This window comes from Monodelphis domestica, chromosome 7 (assembly GCF_027887165.1).
Source record: "Monodelphis domestica isolate mMonDom1 chromosome 7, mMonDom1.pri, whole genome shotgun sequence".
Classification (NCBI taxonomy): Eukaryota; Metazoa; Chordata; class Mammalia; order Didelphimorphia; family Didelphidae; genus Monodelphis; species Monodelphis domestica.
Window position 1 is genome coordinate 241,630,616 of NC_077233.1, and position 15,784 is coordinate 241,646,399.

The window sequence follows — 15,784 nt, forward strand, 5'->3', positions numbered from 1 at the left end:
AAACAACTCTTTCAAAGAAGTATTTGGAGTGAGTGCTACTCTTCCCACAACTCTACATCTTTGGTTCCAAAATATATCAATTTAGCTGATGTAGAGAATCCATTTTAGGGTCATTTCTATCAACAATGAGGTTTGAACTTATCTAAACTACAATGATAGAATCTTCATACCAGATGGATATGGGGAAATATCAATCCAATAGAACATGATTACAACATTTTAAAGTACTTTCATCAGAAAATCATATTCCAACAGAGTAGCACTTTTCTAATTCTATTTCACTTACAAGAAAGATGACAACAGTCTGTCCTTTAACTGGAGATTCATATTCTTGGGCAGTAACAGAGCCAAGGTATGAGTCTGATGAGCAGAAATCATTAGGGGATTGGAATGGACGCTTGGGAATGTGTCAGAAGGGTTTTATGCAAGTGGATAGCTGCTGCGAACATAATGCTGTGCTGCATGCAGTTTATATCATTGATGATGCAAAACAAAATAGTTTAGTTGGATTTGACAATTGCATTAAGTTTGGTGTTTTATAAATAAAATTCAAATTGCACGTGCAATAGGCTGGCATACACAAAAAGCGTGTTAATGTAATTCAGAAACCTTATTTGAAGAGTAAGACTTCTATCAATTGCAATCTTGTTATTACATGTTAGGCTCAAGAAGACTGAATATTATACAGAGTGTGCATGTGTCAGTCTGAGCAGTGAGGACCCTGGAGAATGAAGGATGGGTCTATAGGTTTTCAAATACAGATCTGCCAGAGTTAGTAATATATGGGTTTGACTGGTCACAAAGGCTACACTATAGATATACCACAAAGATGTTTTCATGTGTGTTTAAAAAATATAAATGCCTATTATGAATAAAGACTATAAAGACCAAGGATTAATGAATGATGATGAACTTAAAGCAACTTTTAGGAGTTCTTTTGCTCAATTATATGCCAACAAATTCAACAATGTAAGTGAAATGGAGGAATCCTTTCAAAAATATAAACTGTCTGGACTATCAGAAGAGAAACTAGAATGTCTAAATAAATTTACTTTAGAAAAAAAGACATTGAACAAGTCATAAATGTATTTTCTAAAGAAAGGAACAGGACCAGATGGATTCACAAGGGAATTCTAGTGAACATTTAAAGGTCAACTAATTCTGATATTAAATAAATTATTTGAAATAATAAGATGTTTTGCCAAACTCTTTTTATTAAAAAAAATATGGTTCTGATACCAAAACCAGGAAGAGAAAACAGAGAAAGAAAATTATAGATCAATATCATTAATGAATAAGGATGCAAAAATCCTAAATAAAATACTAGGTAGGAGACTACAATACGTCACAAAGACTAGACAGTGTGACTAAGTAGCCTTCATATCAGGAATGAAGGGGTGATTTAATATAAAGAAAACTATAAAAATAATTGATCATATTAATAAAAAAGTAATAACAATCATATGATTATATCGATAGAAGCAGAAAAAACCTTTGACAAAATACTCATTCTTATTAAAAACACAGGGGGGCAGCTGGGTAGCTCAGTGGATTGAGAACCAGGCCTAGAGATGGGAGGTCCTAGGTTCAAATCTGGCCTTAGCCACTTCCTGGCTGTGTGACCCTGGGCAAGTCACTTGACCCCCATTGCCTAGCCCTTACCACTCTTCTGCCTTGGAGCCAATAGACAGTATTGACTCCAAGACGGAAGGTAAGGGTTTAAAAAAAAAAAAACACAGGAAAGGGGGCAGCTCGGTAGCTCAGTGGATTGAGAGCCAGGCCTAGAGATGGGAGGTCCTGGGTTCAAATCTGGCCTCAGCCACTTCCTGGCTGTGTGACCCTGGGCAAGTCACTTGACCCCCATTGCCTAGCCCTTACCACTCTTCTGCCTTGGAGCCAATAGACAGTATTGACTCCAAGACGGAAGGTAAGGGTTTAAAAAAAAAAAAACACAGGAAAGGGGGCAGCTCGGTAGCTCAGTGGATTGAGAGCCAGGCCTAGAGATGGGAGGTCCTGGGTTCAAATCTGGCCTCAGCCACTTCCTGGCTGTGTGACCCTGGGCAAGTCACTTGACCCCCATTGCCTAGCCCTTACCACTCTTCTGCCTTGGAGCCAATACACAGTATTGAATCCAAGACGGAAGGTAAGGGTTTTTAAAAAAACATAGGAAAGCATAGTGTATACATGAAATTTTTCTTAAAATAATGCAAAGCATCTACCTAAATTCATCAGCAAGTATCACGTATAATGGGGATGGGTTGGTTTTAAGCCTTCCCAATAAGATTTTGAATGATACAAGGATGCCCATTATTACCATTATTATTTAACATAGTATTAGAAATGCTAGCAAAAGAAATAAGAGAAGAAAAAAATACTGAAGGAATCAGAATGGGCAATAGGGAATAAAACTTTATTTTTTTCACAGATGGTATTCGGGTATATATGAAAAATCCTAGAGATTTAACTAAAAAGTTAGTTAGAACTATTAGCAGTAAAGTGATAGGAAAGAACCAAAAGAACATTATTTGCAGCTACAGATTTATTATTTGAAGAATAAATTGTGAATGTTCTCCTCCAGAGAATGAAGAGAAGTGGAAACATGAAAGATACAGTCTCTATATTTTTGCTAGATGGTGTCTTCTCTGGTGTGGGGAGGGAAGAGAGGAACTAAATAAACAATAAATAAATATTTAAAAATAATAGTGCTATGTTACATATTTAGAAAATAAAAGCATTAGGAAACCTTGGGAATGTGCTAATTGATTTCTACCTAATGAAGAAGCTAATTTATATATGAACACACTCAATTAGGAAACGAGAAAACTTCCAGAGTGGATAAAAGTGTTATGGGAAGAGGATTTTATTTCTCTGTGTGTAGACTTCCTACAAGGATCAAATCAGATACCTGGAACCAATACACCTCTGAAGCTTATCAGTGAGCCAGAACTTTATCTCAGAAGAGCACTGATAGAGACAAATTATGGAATAATAACTGAATTAATTGTTAGGCTCTCTAAGAAGGTGATAATATTTTGGTGAGACACATGAATTGTTCATGGAATATACAATTTAATAGAGCAATGGCAAGTTACTCATTCACTGACAGAGAAAATTAGCAAATTACCTTTTTATATAAGAGTCCTAGAGATTTTCAGGGGCCATGGATTTCATATTCACCCCTGACTATGGATTAGTATGGAATTTATGGAAAGTAACTGCATAAAATGTAAATTGATTGGTATGCAGTAGAGTTTATCATTCTAGCTGCTAACTGAATAATGTTGATAAACAAGGCAAAAAAAATGAAATAGCATGCTATTTTTATAGTTTCCATTTTAATAGTTTGAAAGAAACTAATATCATGGTGGTTGTTTTTCATTTTTTGTTTGGGTATTCTTTCAGATTATATCAAGTGAGAGAGAAACCCATTTTACAAGTCTATTTTCCCCAGATCAAACATTCCTTTAGTTCTTCTACCTACCAGTAGCTGATTCTTGAGATACAGTAAGCTGACAGTGCTTCTCCAAGTGATAAGATTCTCTTTGTCTTGGACAAAAAGGGGTCCTAAAGAAAAGGTACAATATCAACTCAAATCATGGAGCATTGAAGAACCCTGACACTGAGAATAGATGTGGTAAACAGGCTTTTATAAAACCATAAGGATACTTAGAGAATATAAACATAGAAATCTCAGATTACTATAAGACAATGAAATGTTTCTATTATTCTTTTTTTATTTTTTTATTTTTTAAACAATATTTTATTTGATCATTTCCAAACATTATTCATTAGAGACAAAGATAATTTTCTTTTCCTCCCCCCACCACCTCTCACATAGCCAATGCACGATTTGACTGGGTATCATACATATTCTTGATTCGAACCCATTTTCATGTTGTTGGTATTAGCATTAGAGTATTCATTTAGAGTCTCTCCTCAGTCATATTCCCTCAACCCCTGTAGTTAAGCAGTTGCTTTTCCTTGGTGTTTTTACTCCCACAGATTGTCCTCTGCTTGTGGATAGTGTTTTTCTTCTAGATCCCTGCAGATTGTTCAGGATCACTGCATTGCCACTAATGGAGACGTCAATTACATTCGATTGTACCATAGTGTATCAGTCTCTGTGTACAATGTTCTCCTGGTTCTGCTCCTCTAGCTATGCATCACATCCTGGAGGTCATTCCAGTCTCCATGGAATTCCTCCACTTTATTATTCCTTTTAGCACAATAGTACTCCATCACCAACATATACCACAATTTGTTCAGCCGTTCCCCAATTGAAGGGCATCCCCTCATTTTCCAATTTTTGACCACAACAAAGAGGGCTTCTATGAATATTCTGGTACAAGTCTTTTCCCCCATTATCTCTTTGGGGTACAAACCCAGCAGTGCTATTGCTGGATCAAAGGGCAGACAGTCTTTTATCACCCTTTGGGCATAGTTCCAAATTGCCCTCCAGAATGCCCTCCAGAAATGCCCTCCAGGATCAATTCACAACCCCACCAACAATGAATTAATGTCCCTACTTTGCCACATCCCCTCCAGCATTCACTATTTTACTCTGCTGTCATGTTAGCCAATCTGCTAAGTGTGAGGTGATACCTCAGAGTTGTTTTGATTTGCATCTCTCTGATTATAAGAGATTTAGAACACTTTTTCATGTGCTTATTAATAGTTTTGATTTCTTTAGCTGAAAACTGCCTGTTTGTGTCCATTGCTCATTTATCAATTAGAGAATGGCTTGATTTTTTTGTACAATTGATTTAGCTCTTTGTAAATTTGAGTAATTAGACCTTTGTCTGAGGTTTTTATGAAGATTGTTTCCCAATTTGTTGCTTCTCTTCTGATTTTAGTTACATTGGTTTTGTTTGTACAAACGCTTCTTAATTTGATGTAGTCAAAATTATTTATTTTACATTTTGTGACTCTTTCAAGACTTGCTTGGTTTTAAAATATTTTCCTTCCTAAAGGTCTGTCATGTATACTATTCTGTGTTTGCCTAATTTACTTATAGTTCCCTTCTTTATGTTCAAGTCATTCACCCACTTTGAATTTATCTTGGTGTAGGGTGTGAGGTATTGATCCAAACCTAATCTCAACCACATTGTCTTCCAATTTTCCCAGCAGTTTTTATTGAATAGTGGATTTTTGTCCCAAAAGCTGGGATCTTTGGGTTTATCATATACTGTCTTGCTGAGGTCACTTGCCCCAAGTCTATTCCACTGATCCTCCTTTCTGTCTCTTAGCCATTACCAAATTGTTGTGATGACTGGTGCTTTGTAATATAGTTTGAGATCTGGGACTGCAAGGTCCCCTTGCTTTGTATTTTTTTTTCATTATTTCCCTGGATATCCTTGATCCTTTATTCTTCCAAATGAACTTTGTTATGGTTTTTTCTAAATCAGTAAAGAAATTTTTTGGAAGTTCTATGGGTATGGCACTAAATAGATAAATAAGTTTGGGTAGGATGGTCATTTTTATTATATTGGCTCATCCTACCCATGAGCAGTTAATGTTTTTCCAATTGCTCAAGTCTAGTTTTAGTTGTGTGGAGAGTGTTTTATAGTTGTGTTCATATAGTTCCTGTGTTTGTCTCAGGAGATAGATTCCTAGGTATTTTATTTTGTCTAAGGTGATTTTGAAAGGGATTTCTCTTTCTAGTTTTCTCTGCTGAGCTGTGTTGGAGATATATAGAAATGCTAATGACTTATGCAGATTTATTTTGTATCCTGCAACTTTGCTAAAGTTGTTGATTATTTCAATTAGCTTTTTGGTTGAATTTCTAGGATTCTTTAAGTAGACCATCATGTCATCCGCAAATATCGATAACTTGGTGTCCTCCTTGCCCATTTTAATGCCTTCAATTTCTTTTTCTTCTCTAATTGCTACTGCTAGAGTTTCTAGTACAATGTCAAATAATAGAGGTGATAATGGGCATCCTTGTTTCACTCCTGATCTTATTGGGAATGCATCTAGTTTACCCCATTGCAGATGATATTAGCTGATGGTTTTAGATATATACTGTTTATTATTTTTAGGAACAACCCTTCTATTCCTATGCTTTCTAGTGTTTTTAATAGGAATGGGTGTTGTATTTTATCAAAGGCTTTTTCTGCGTCTATTGAAATGATCATGTGATTTATGTTGGTTTTCTTGTTGATATGGTCAATTATGTGGATGGTTTTCATAATATTGAACCAGCCCTGCATCCCTGGTATAAATCCTACTTCATCATAGAGAATAACCCTTCGGATCACTTGCTGGAGTCTTTTTGCTCATATCCTATTTAAGATTTTTGCATCTATATTCATTAGGGAGATTGGTCTATAATTGTCTTTCTCTGTTTTTGACCTGCCTGGCTTTGGGTTCAGTACCATGTTTGTGTAATAAAAGGAGTTTGGTAGAACTCCCTCTTTGCTTATTATGTCAAATATATTGTATAATATTGGGATTAGCTGTTCTTTGAATGTTGGATAGAATTCACTTGTGAATCCATCACGCACTGAGGATTTTTTCTTAGGGAGTTCTTTGATGACCTGTTGGATTTCATTTCCTGATATAGGATTATTTAAGAATTCTATTTCTTCTTCTGTTTGTCTAGGCAGTTTATTAATTGTTTCTATGATTTTTTCTCTAACTGATTTTGGAGTATCATATTATTTAATTTCCAATTAATTTTTGACTTGGTTCTCCATGTACCCTTACTGATCAATATTTTTATTGCCTTATGATCTAAAAAGGCTGCATTTATTCTTTCTGCTTTACTGCATTTGTATGCCATGTTTCTGTGACCTAGTATATGGTCAATCTTTGTGAATGTGCCATGTGGTGCTGAGAAGAAGCTTTTTGTCTTTATTTATTTTTCTCCATATATCTATTAACTCTAATTTTTCTAAGGTTTCATTCACTTTTTTACCTCTTTCTTATTTATTTTTTAATTTTATTTGTCTAAATTTGATAGTGGTTGGTTCAAATCTCCCACTAATATGGTTTTACTGTCTATTTCTTCCTTCAATTCTCCTGGTTTCTCCATTAGAAATTTGGGTGCTATTCTATTTGGTACATACATGTTGATTATTGATATTTCCTCATTATCTAAGGTTCCTTTTAACAAAATATAGTTAACTTCCCTATCCCTTTTAACCAGGTCTATTTTTTTCTTTGGCTTTGTCATATATCATGATTGCAACTATCAGTTGAAGCCCAGAAGGTCTTACTCTATCCTTTAATTCTGACCTTGTGAGTGTCTATCCACCTCATGTGTGTTTCTTGAAGACAATATATGTTAGGGTTTTGGATTCTATTCCATTCTGCTATTTGTCTATGTTTTATGGGTGAGTTCATCCCATTTACATTCAAAGTTATGATTGTCACTTTTGGACTCCCTGGCATTTTGATATCCTCCCCTCAATCTAACCTTTCTTCTTTAGCTATAACCTTTGAAACCAGTGATTTACTTTAAATCAGTCCCCTAATCCTATCCCTTGATATGTTTCCCTTTCTAGCCCCTGCCTTTTTGTTCCCTCCCCCTACCCCCTCTCTTTCCCTCCCTTTTTATGTTCCCTCCCCCCCTACCCTCCTTGGTTTTCCCTTCTCCCTTACCCTATTGGGTAAGAAAAAAGTCAATATCCCAATGGATCTAGATGCTCTTCCCTTTCAGAGTTGATTTCACTGAGAGTAAGGTTTAAGTAAGAACTCTCTTCCTCTCCTTCTTATGGGAGAAATCTTCCCCTCCTCTTCCCATGTGTATCTTTGTGTGAGAAAGATTATTCTATTTAGTTTTTTTTTTTCCTTTTCTATCCCCCTGTAAGACTCCATCACAGGGTTGGCCAGTCCTATATGACCTTACTTGGGGTAACGAAAATGAAGAGTAATGAATAATACCAGACACTATGTGAAATGCATAATGACAAAGTGTATTTGCTTCATACAAAGTATTTAAAGGTAAAAACCACAGGAATGTATGATCTTACAGCCAAGCACCAGCAGGAACTATAAATGGGCAAATCCATAGGAATTCATGACGTTACCTGCCAGGCACCAGGAGGAACCAAGAGGACTCCAAAAAAGGGCAGAAAAACAAGTTTCTCACAGTTGTTATCTTACCTCCTTTATGCTGACTATTCCAATCTTGAACAGGCAGCTGGGTAGGTTGTACAAAGTTCAACCCACATCCTTGACTACTGGAGCCCAAGTTGGGGAAGACGAGGCTCACCTCTACTACATCCCTCCTTTCTCCATATCATCTTGATGCCCACTATGTTCCCTATGCATGATTCTTCTTACTATTCTAATGATGCACAAAATTTTTGAGAGTTACACATTACATTTTCCCCACATATGAATATATATAAATTGATATCAATGCAGTCCTTATAGAAGAGAGTTTTAATAAATGAAAAAGATAACATTTTTCTCCTTTTCCCTTTCCTTTATATTTACCTTTTCAGGTATTCCTTGCTCTTTGTGTCTGGATGTCAAATTTTCCACAGAGCTCTGGTCTTTTCTTTGCAAAAAACTTGGAAATCTTCTATTTTGTTGAATGCCCATACTTTCCCCTAGAAGTATATAGTCAGTTTTGCTGGATAGCTGATTCTTGGTTGAAGACCTAGCTCTCTTGCCTTTCTGAAAATCATGTTCCATGCCTTACAGTTATTCAGAGTGGAAATTGCAAGGTCTTGTGTGACCCTGATTGGTATTCCTTTATATCTAAATTGTCTTTTTCTAGCTTTTTGTAAGATTTTTTTCTTTTGTTTATAAGCTTTGGAATTTGGCAATTACATTCCTGGGGATTGTCTTTTAGGGGTTTATTGTAGAGGGTGTTCTGTGAACCCTTTCAATGCCTGTATTGCCCCCTTGTTCTAGAATCTCTGGGCAGTTTTCTTTGATTATATCTTGTATTATGAATTCGAGATTATTATTCATTTCTGGCTTTTCTGGTAGGCCAATTATTCTCAGATTGTGTCTCCTTCCTCTATTTTCCAAGTCTGTCACATTGTCAGTGAGATATTTTATGTTCTCTTCTAAATTCTTAGTCTTTTGACTTTGCTTTATTAATTCTTGCTCTTTTGCAAGATCATTGTCTTCCAGTTTCCTGATTATGACCTTTAAAGCCTGGTTTTCCTTTTCAGTTTGGTTAAGCTGTTTCTGTAGTTGCGTTTTTTCATGCTTCAGATTGTTTAGTTCCTTTTGGATTGTTTCCCATTTTTCTTCCCAGAAGGCTTCCATATTTTTGATAATTTCCTATTTAAATTCTTCAAGAGGTGGAGAATTTTCATTTCCTTTGGAAGGTTTCGAGGCACTTGCTTGTGTTTCCTCTTCTATCTCCTCTGTATTTTGTATTTTTGCTCCATAAAATGAGTCTAAAGTCACCCCCTTCTTCTTGCTTTACTTGGTGTTTGGAGGCTTTTGTACTTCTGTACTGTTTGCCATCTCTATCTGAGTGAGGAGGACTGGCTCTTCGTGTATCTGTTTGATGGTCCAAGGCTTTAGACTCAGGCAAATTGTCCATTCTCCACAACTGCTCTGTCTTCCCAGGAAAGCCCAGGGTATGCCCTCCCCTGCCTGTCGGTATTTTGGGTGTTACTGCTCTCAGTTCCCTCCAGTTGCTTCTCCGCTGCCTTACTTCCATGCTCTGAGCCTGGCACAGCACTGTCCGCAAGATACCTCAGTGCCTTTGCCGGCCCTGAGGTTTCTGTTCTTTCAGAAGACCCTGCACTCTAAGGGGGGATGGGTCCTGGCTTCCCTCTGCTCTGAGGGCTCCTGATGGGATTATGTTCAGCTGGTGTGGACTGGATTTGCCCTGAAAGAGGGACCTTTGGTGAGACTCAGATGAAAGGACCCAGTCAGGGGGTTACAGGCTCCCCCCACATATCACTCTGTTTCCCTGCCGTCTGTGTTGTGCGCCCCCGAAACTGGCTCAGGTTGCTTTCAAGGTGGGTCCTTCAGAATAGCCAGCTCTGAGGCCCTTTTGCTGGCCCTGAGGTTCCTGCTGCTGCCGCAGGCTCAGCGCTCTGGGTTGGGGGGGATGAGTCCTGGGACTTTCCTTCTGCCTACCCCTTAGATCCAAGTGATCTAGGGTTCTGGCTTTTGGGGGGGTGTACCTTTTGATCCGAGTCCAGGAGGAGGGTTCCCCGGCTCTGTCCTGTTGTTCAGTTTGAATTTTGGTGACCTAGGAACATTCAGTTTTTGATCACTAAGGAAGGGTTTTCAGAGGTCTGAACTTTTGCTGCCTCTAAGTTGCCATCTTGACCAGAAGTCTCCTCTATTATTCTTGATAGATTTTTCTCCCTTAACAGAAAACTCCCTCCATAAACTTATAAATGTATGTATCTGGACCAGGTAGAATGAAAACAGTGCTCAGAGCAGTCTGACTCAATTTTCCTTTGTTTAAAAAATAACATTTCTTTTGGTTAATGTGACTATCAGTCTGGTTTATTGAAGCTGGCAATTTCTCTGATAATACTTTCTTTGTCCCTGTTTTTCTTCCAGCAGAAGCAACTCTGGGATTCATAGTTGAAAAAAAAGATATAATATGTAGGGCAGCACATGGCCTAGACTTAGCTGAACAACAAAAAATATAAACTTCTGGATGACCTTAACTGGCTTCAAAAGTCAATTGTTCTGCTTTTGGATAGCACCTGGGTTCCATCTCATATTTTTAATTTCTTTAAATATCTTCAAACACTCTGGTCCAAGTATTTATTCTCTCATATAACTATACTTCAGGAAATGTTACATTAGGACACTGAAAGATACATTATGAGGAATGTAGAATCACATACTTCAAACTTTCTTACATAATGTAAGGATTATAAATGAACTTTACTAGTTGTTATTATACTTGGCTATTTGAAATCTTGTATTTGATTGTTCAGTTTAATTTGACAAATATTTGTTTTTCATGTAGTTTATAGAAGGCCCTTTAGTAAGAAATTGGAAATATAAATATATATAAAATATGAAAAATATATAAAAATATAATGAAGTATAAACTCCTGGACCACGTGGAGATCACATTTCATTAGGGTGGATGGATTTAAACTAGTATAAATCTATCTTCCAATAATCTACCACCACACCCCCTACCAAAAACAAACAAAACAAAATATTGAAATAGGTTTATTCTTCTAGTATAAAGTAAATACTTGAATGTAAGTAGATGTTAGAGTGAGGAATTGTAACTGGTTTTCCTGAATCTAACCTCAGTTGTACACCTGTTAGGAAAAAATATATACACAGTACACAATTCCACCTTAAAAGAAACACATACACACATACACACATACATACATACACACCACCCTTTCCTTTTTATTTTCTATTTATTTTATTTTTTATTTTCATTCATGTAATAAGAAAAAAAAAAGCAAGCTTCCTAACTAAAAACTACTTATATAGGTTTCATTGATAAAGGGTATTTCATTGTGAATGTTCAACTTGATGCATTATTTGCCCATAGGCACGCCATCTGCATGACTGGTCCATGATCATAAAGTTTGAGAGAGAAATTATTGAGCATTTCCTATGCCGGGACTTGTAAGCTACCAAGCTTCTGTATGTTAACCAAGTTTCTTATAGACCATAGAGAGCACCTAATGAGGAAGGATGGAAGTAGGTATCCAACCTGCAAAGACACCAGAGAGTTTTGCATGGTTTCCTTGTGTTGGGAAACTTGCATTATTATGCCTTATATGTTGTAACTGGAGTTTTGTATAAATGTAATAATAAAGAAGTCATGGCATTTGATTTTGTCCTTTAAATTGAGTTAAACTGGTTATTAAACTACTCTAAATGAAGTCTTGGCTTCATAGAACTTTAATGGGCAGAGTATAATGCCAGAGTATTCAATCAGGGACACTTAGAAAGCTTAGAAAGCACTATATAAAGGAAGCAATTGTTGCCATTCAGTGAAATTAATATATAACATTTACATTGATACTTACATGTTTTCTCATGGGAATACAAAAATTATATATATATATATGTATATCTACATATCACTTTATATTTTAAGAGGCATAAACAATATAACTAGCCTTTACTTTTCCATCCAATTTAAATCTAACTAGCATTGTCATGAGATTGGCACGTTTTTAATTAGGGACATAATTTTTCATGATCAATCATTTTAAGAATTGATTAAAAAAACCCAAAGAATGAAAGTAGACTCCCTTTCCACCAAGTACAAGTTTTACAGTGAATACACATAGCAGTTAGCAAAGAAGACCATTAATTCAAATAGATATCAAAACAGAAACTAGAGGAAGTATAAATAGGAAAATATGTTAAATAATACAGAGTGAAGGGGTTTGGGGAGTGAAGTAAATCCAAACAGGAAAGAGAGAGTCCCAGAACTCAAGTAAAAGGGAAATTCCCTCAAGTCTCTAGTGTAGCGAGTTGGGGATAAGGACATAATGGACACTGTCAGCTCTTTTCAAATCATTTTTCTTCCCAGAGTCTTATTTTCCCTCATTTCAGGTTCACATCATTCATCTTCCCTCTTAGATGCTGAAAGTCAGAAGCACCTGAAACCTAAGGAGATGGAAAAGCTTGAAGAAGCCAAAAATATTTTAAGAATATGGTTTCTAGTCTCTAATTCTATTCCTTTTCTTATGTAGAAACAAGGCATTGATTTCTACCAATGAAGAGAAATTCCCATACCAATGCGCTTTGGGATTCAAGTTATATACCCATAACATGTTATATTTATAGTCTTCTACATGTTGAACCAATCATTCAACTAGTATAAATACAAACATGGTTTATGTACTTTCTCAATTTTTGTTATAATATGAGTGCTAATATTTTATTTAAATTTTTGTGCCAATGTTCATTAGGAATATTGGAATTAGCTTTCTTTCTCTGATTTCTTTCACTTTGATTTAAGTAAAAAACATATCATTAACATTAAAAATGAGACAGGGTAGTTCATTTGTGATTCATTCTTTTTTTTTATTTTATAATATTTTATTTGATAATTTCCAAGCATTATTCATTAAAGACAAAGATCATTTTATTTCCCTCCCCTCCCACCTCCCATAGCCATAGTCTCCCACTAATATGGTTTTACTGTCTATTTCTTCCTTCAATTCTCCTAGTTTCTCCATTAGAAATTTGGGTGCTATATTATTTGGTGCATACATGTTGATTAGTGATATTTCCTCATTATCTAAAGTCCCTTTTAACAAAATATAATTACCTTCCCTATCCCTTTTGATCAGGTCTATTTTTGCTTTGGTTTTATCAGATATCATGATTACCACTCCTGCCTTCTTTCTGTCAGTTGAGGCCCAGAAGGTCTTACTCCATCCTTTAATTCTGACCTTGTGGGTATTTACCCGCCTCATGTGTGTTTCTTGAAGACAACATATGGTAGGGTTTTGGATTTTAATCCATTCTACTATTCATCTACATTTAATGGGTGAGTTCATCCCATTCATATTCAAAGTTATGACTGTCACTGGTGGACTCCCTGGCATTTTGATATCCTTCCCTAATTCTAACCTTTCTTCTTCAGCTCTACCTTTTAGTCCAGTGAATTACTTTAAATCAGTCGCCCTTGTCCCCTCCCTTTATATGTTTCCCTTTCTGGTCCCTCCCTTTTTGTTCCCTCCCCTCCCCGCTCTTCTTCCCTCCCTTTTTTGTGTTCCCTCCCCACTACCTCCCTTGGTTTTCCCTTCTCCTTTCCCTTGTTGGGTAAGATAGAATTCAAGACCCCAATGGATGTGGATGTTCTTCCCTCTCAGAGTTGATTTCCCTGAGAGTAAGGTTTAAGTAAAAACTCTCTTCCTCTCCTTCTTATAGGAGTTTTTTTCCCCCTCCCCTTCCCTTGTGAATCTTTGTGTGAGAACGATTATTCTATTTGGTCTTTCTTTTCCCCCTATTTACACATTACATTTCCCCCACATATTAGTATATATAGAATGATATAAATGTAGTCTTTATAGAAGAGAGTTTGAGTAAAAGAAAAAGATAACATTTTTTCTCCCTTTCCCTTTCCTTCATATTTACCTTTTCAGGTATTCCATGCTCTTTGATTTTCAATATTGAACTTTCCACAGAGCTCTGGTCTTTTCTTTGCAAAAACTTGGAAATCTTCTATTTTGTTGAATGCCCATACTTTCCCTTGGAAGTATATAGTCAGTTTTGATGGATAGCTGATTCTTGGTTGAAGACCTAGCTCTCTTGCCTTTCTGAAAATCATGTTCCATGCCTTACGATCATTCAGAGTGGAACTTGCAAGGTCTTGTGTGACCCTGATTGGCATTCCTTTGTATCTAAATTGTCTTTTTCTGGCTTCTTGTAGGATTTTTTTCTTTTGTTTGTAAGCTTTGGAATTTGGCAATTACATTCCTGGGAGTTGCCTTTTGGGATTTAGTGTAGAGGGTGTTCTGTGAGCTCTGTCAGTGGCTGTATTGCCCCCTTGTTCTAGAATCTCTGGGCCATTTTCTTTGATTATACCTTGTATTACGATGTCGAGTTTGCTGTTTATTTCTGGCTTTTATGGAAGTCCAATTATTCTTAAATTATCTCTTCTTTCTCTATTTTCCAAGTCTGTCACCTTGTCAGTGAGATATTTTATGTTCTCTTCTAATTTCTTGGTCTTTTGGCTTTGCTTTATTAATTCTTGCTCGTTGTCTTCGAGTTGCCTGATTCTGACTTTTAAAGCCTGGTTTTCCTTTTCACTTTGGTCAAACTGGTTTTGTAGATGCGTGAATTTCTTTTGCATTATTTCCCACTTTTCCTCCCAGAGGGCTTCCATCTTTTTGATCCTTTCCGATTCAAATTCTTCATGGGTTTGTGGAGAGTTTCCATTTCCTTTGGAAGGTTTTGGAGCATTTGCTTGTGTTTCCTCTTCTATCTCCTCTGTATTTTATATTTTTGCTCCATAAAATGTGTCCAAAGTCACCCCCTTCTCCTTGTTTTTCTTGGAATTTGGGGGCTTTTGTGCTTCTGTGCAGTTTGCCATCTCTATATGATTGGGGAGGACTAGCTTTTCTTATCTCTGTCTAGTGTTCAGAGGTTTTAGCCCTAGGCAGATTGTCTGTTCTACGCAGTTGTTGTTCTGTCTTCCCGGGGAAGCCAGGAATTGCTAGTGTTTCCGTGTTACTGCCCTCCTCAATTCCCTCCCGATGCTTCTCCGTTGCCTTACTTCCAAGCTCTGAGCCTGGCTTGGCTCTTTCCGCGGGGTGTTTGTTTCTGTGCCTTAGCCGGCCAGGAGAGCCAGCACTCTGAGGGGTGAAGGGTCGAGGCTTCCCGGAGCTCTGAGGGCTCCTGATAAGATTAACTTTCTCTGGGTTGAACTGAGTATGCTTTGAGGCAGGGACCTTCCATGAGACTCAGATGGAAGGATCCAGCCAGGGGGCTGCAGGCTCCACCCATCTCTCTGTTTCTCTGCTCTCTGGGTGCCCCCGTGACTGGGTCAGGTTGTTTTCAGGAATTGGCCTTCAGAATAGCCGGCCCTGAGGCTCTGAGGTTCCCTCTGCTGCCTCGGACTCAGTGCTCTGGGTTGGGGGGATGGGTCTTGGGACCTTCCTTCTGCCTACCCCTTAGGTCTGAGTGATCCCGTGTTCTGGCTTTTGGGTGGGCCGTACCTTTTGATCCAGGTCTATGTCCAGGAGGAGGATTCCTGGGGTCTATGCTATTATTCGTTTTGAATTTCGGTACCTTAGTAGCATATGGTTTGAGTTCGGTAGGGAAGGGTTTCCGGAGATCTGAACTTTAGCTTTCTCTAAGCTGCCATCTTGACCGGAAGTCATCATTCTTTTTTAATATTGGGTTG

At 37.2% G+C, this 15,784-nt stretch overlaps 1 pseudogene; it reads left to right on the forward strand.

Moving 5' to 3' along the window:
• Positions 1-293: 293 nt before the first annotated feature.
• Positions 294-15,784, forward strand: part of LOC103101677 (E3 ubiquitin-protein ligase Mdm2-like) — a 137,704-nt pseudogene continuing 122,213 nt past the window's right edge.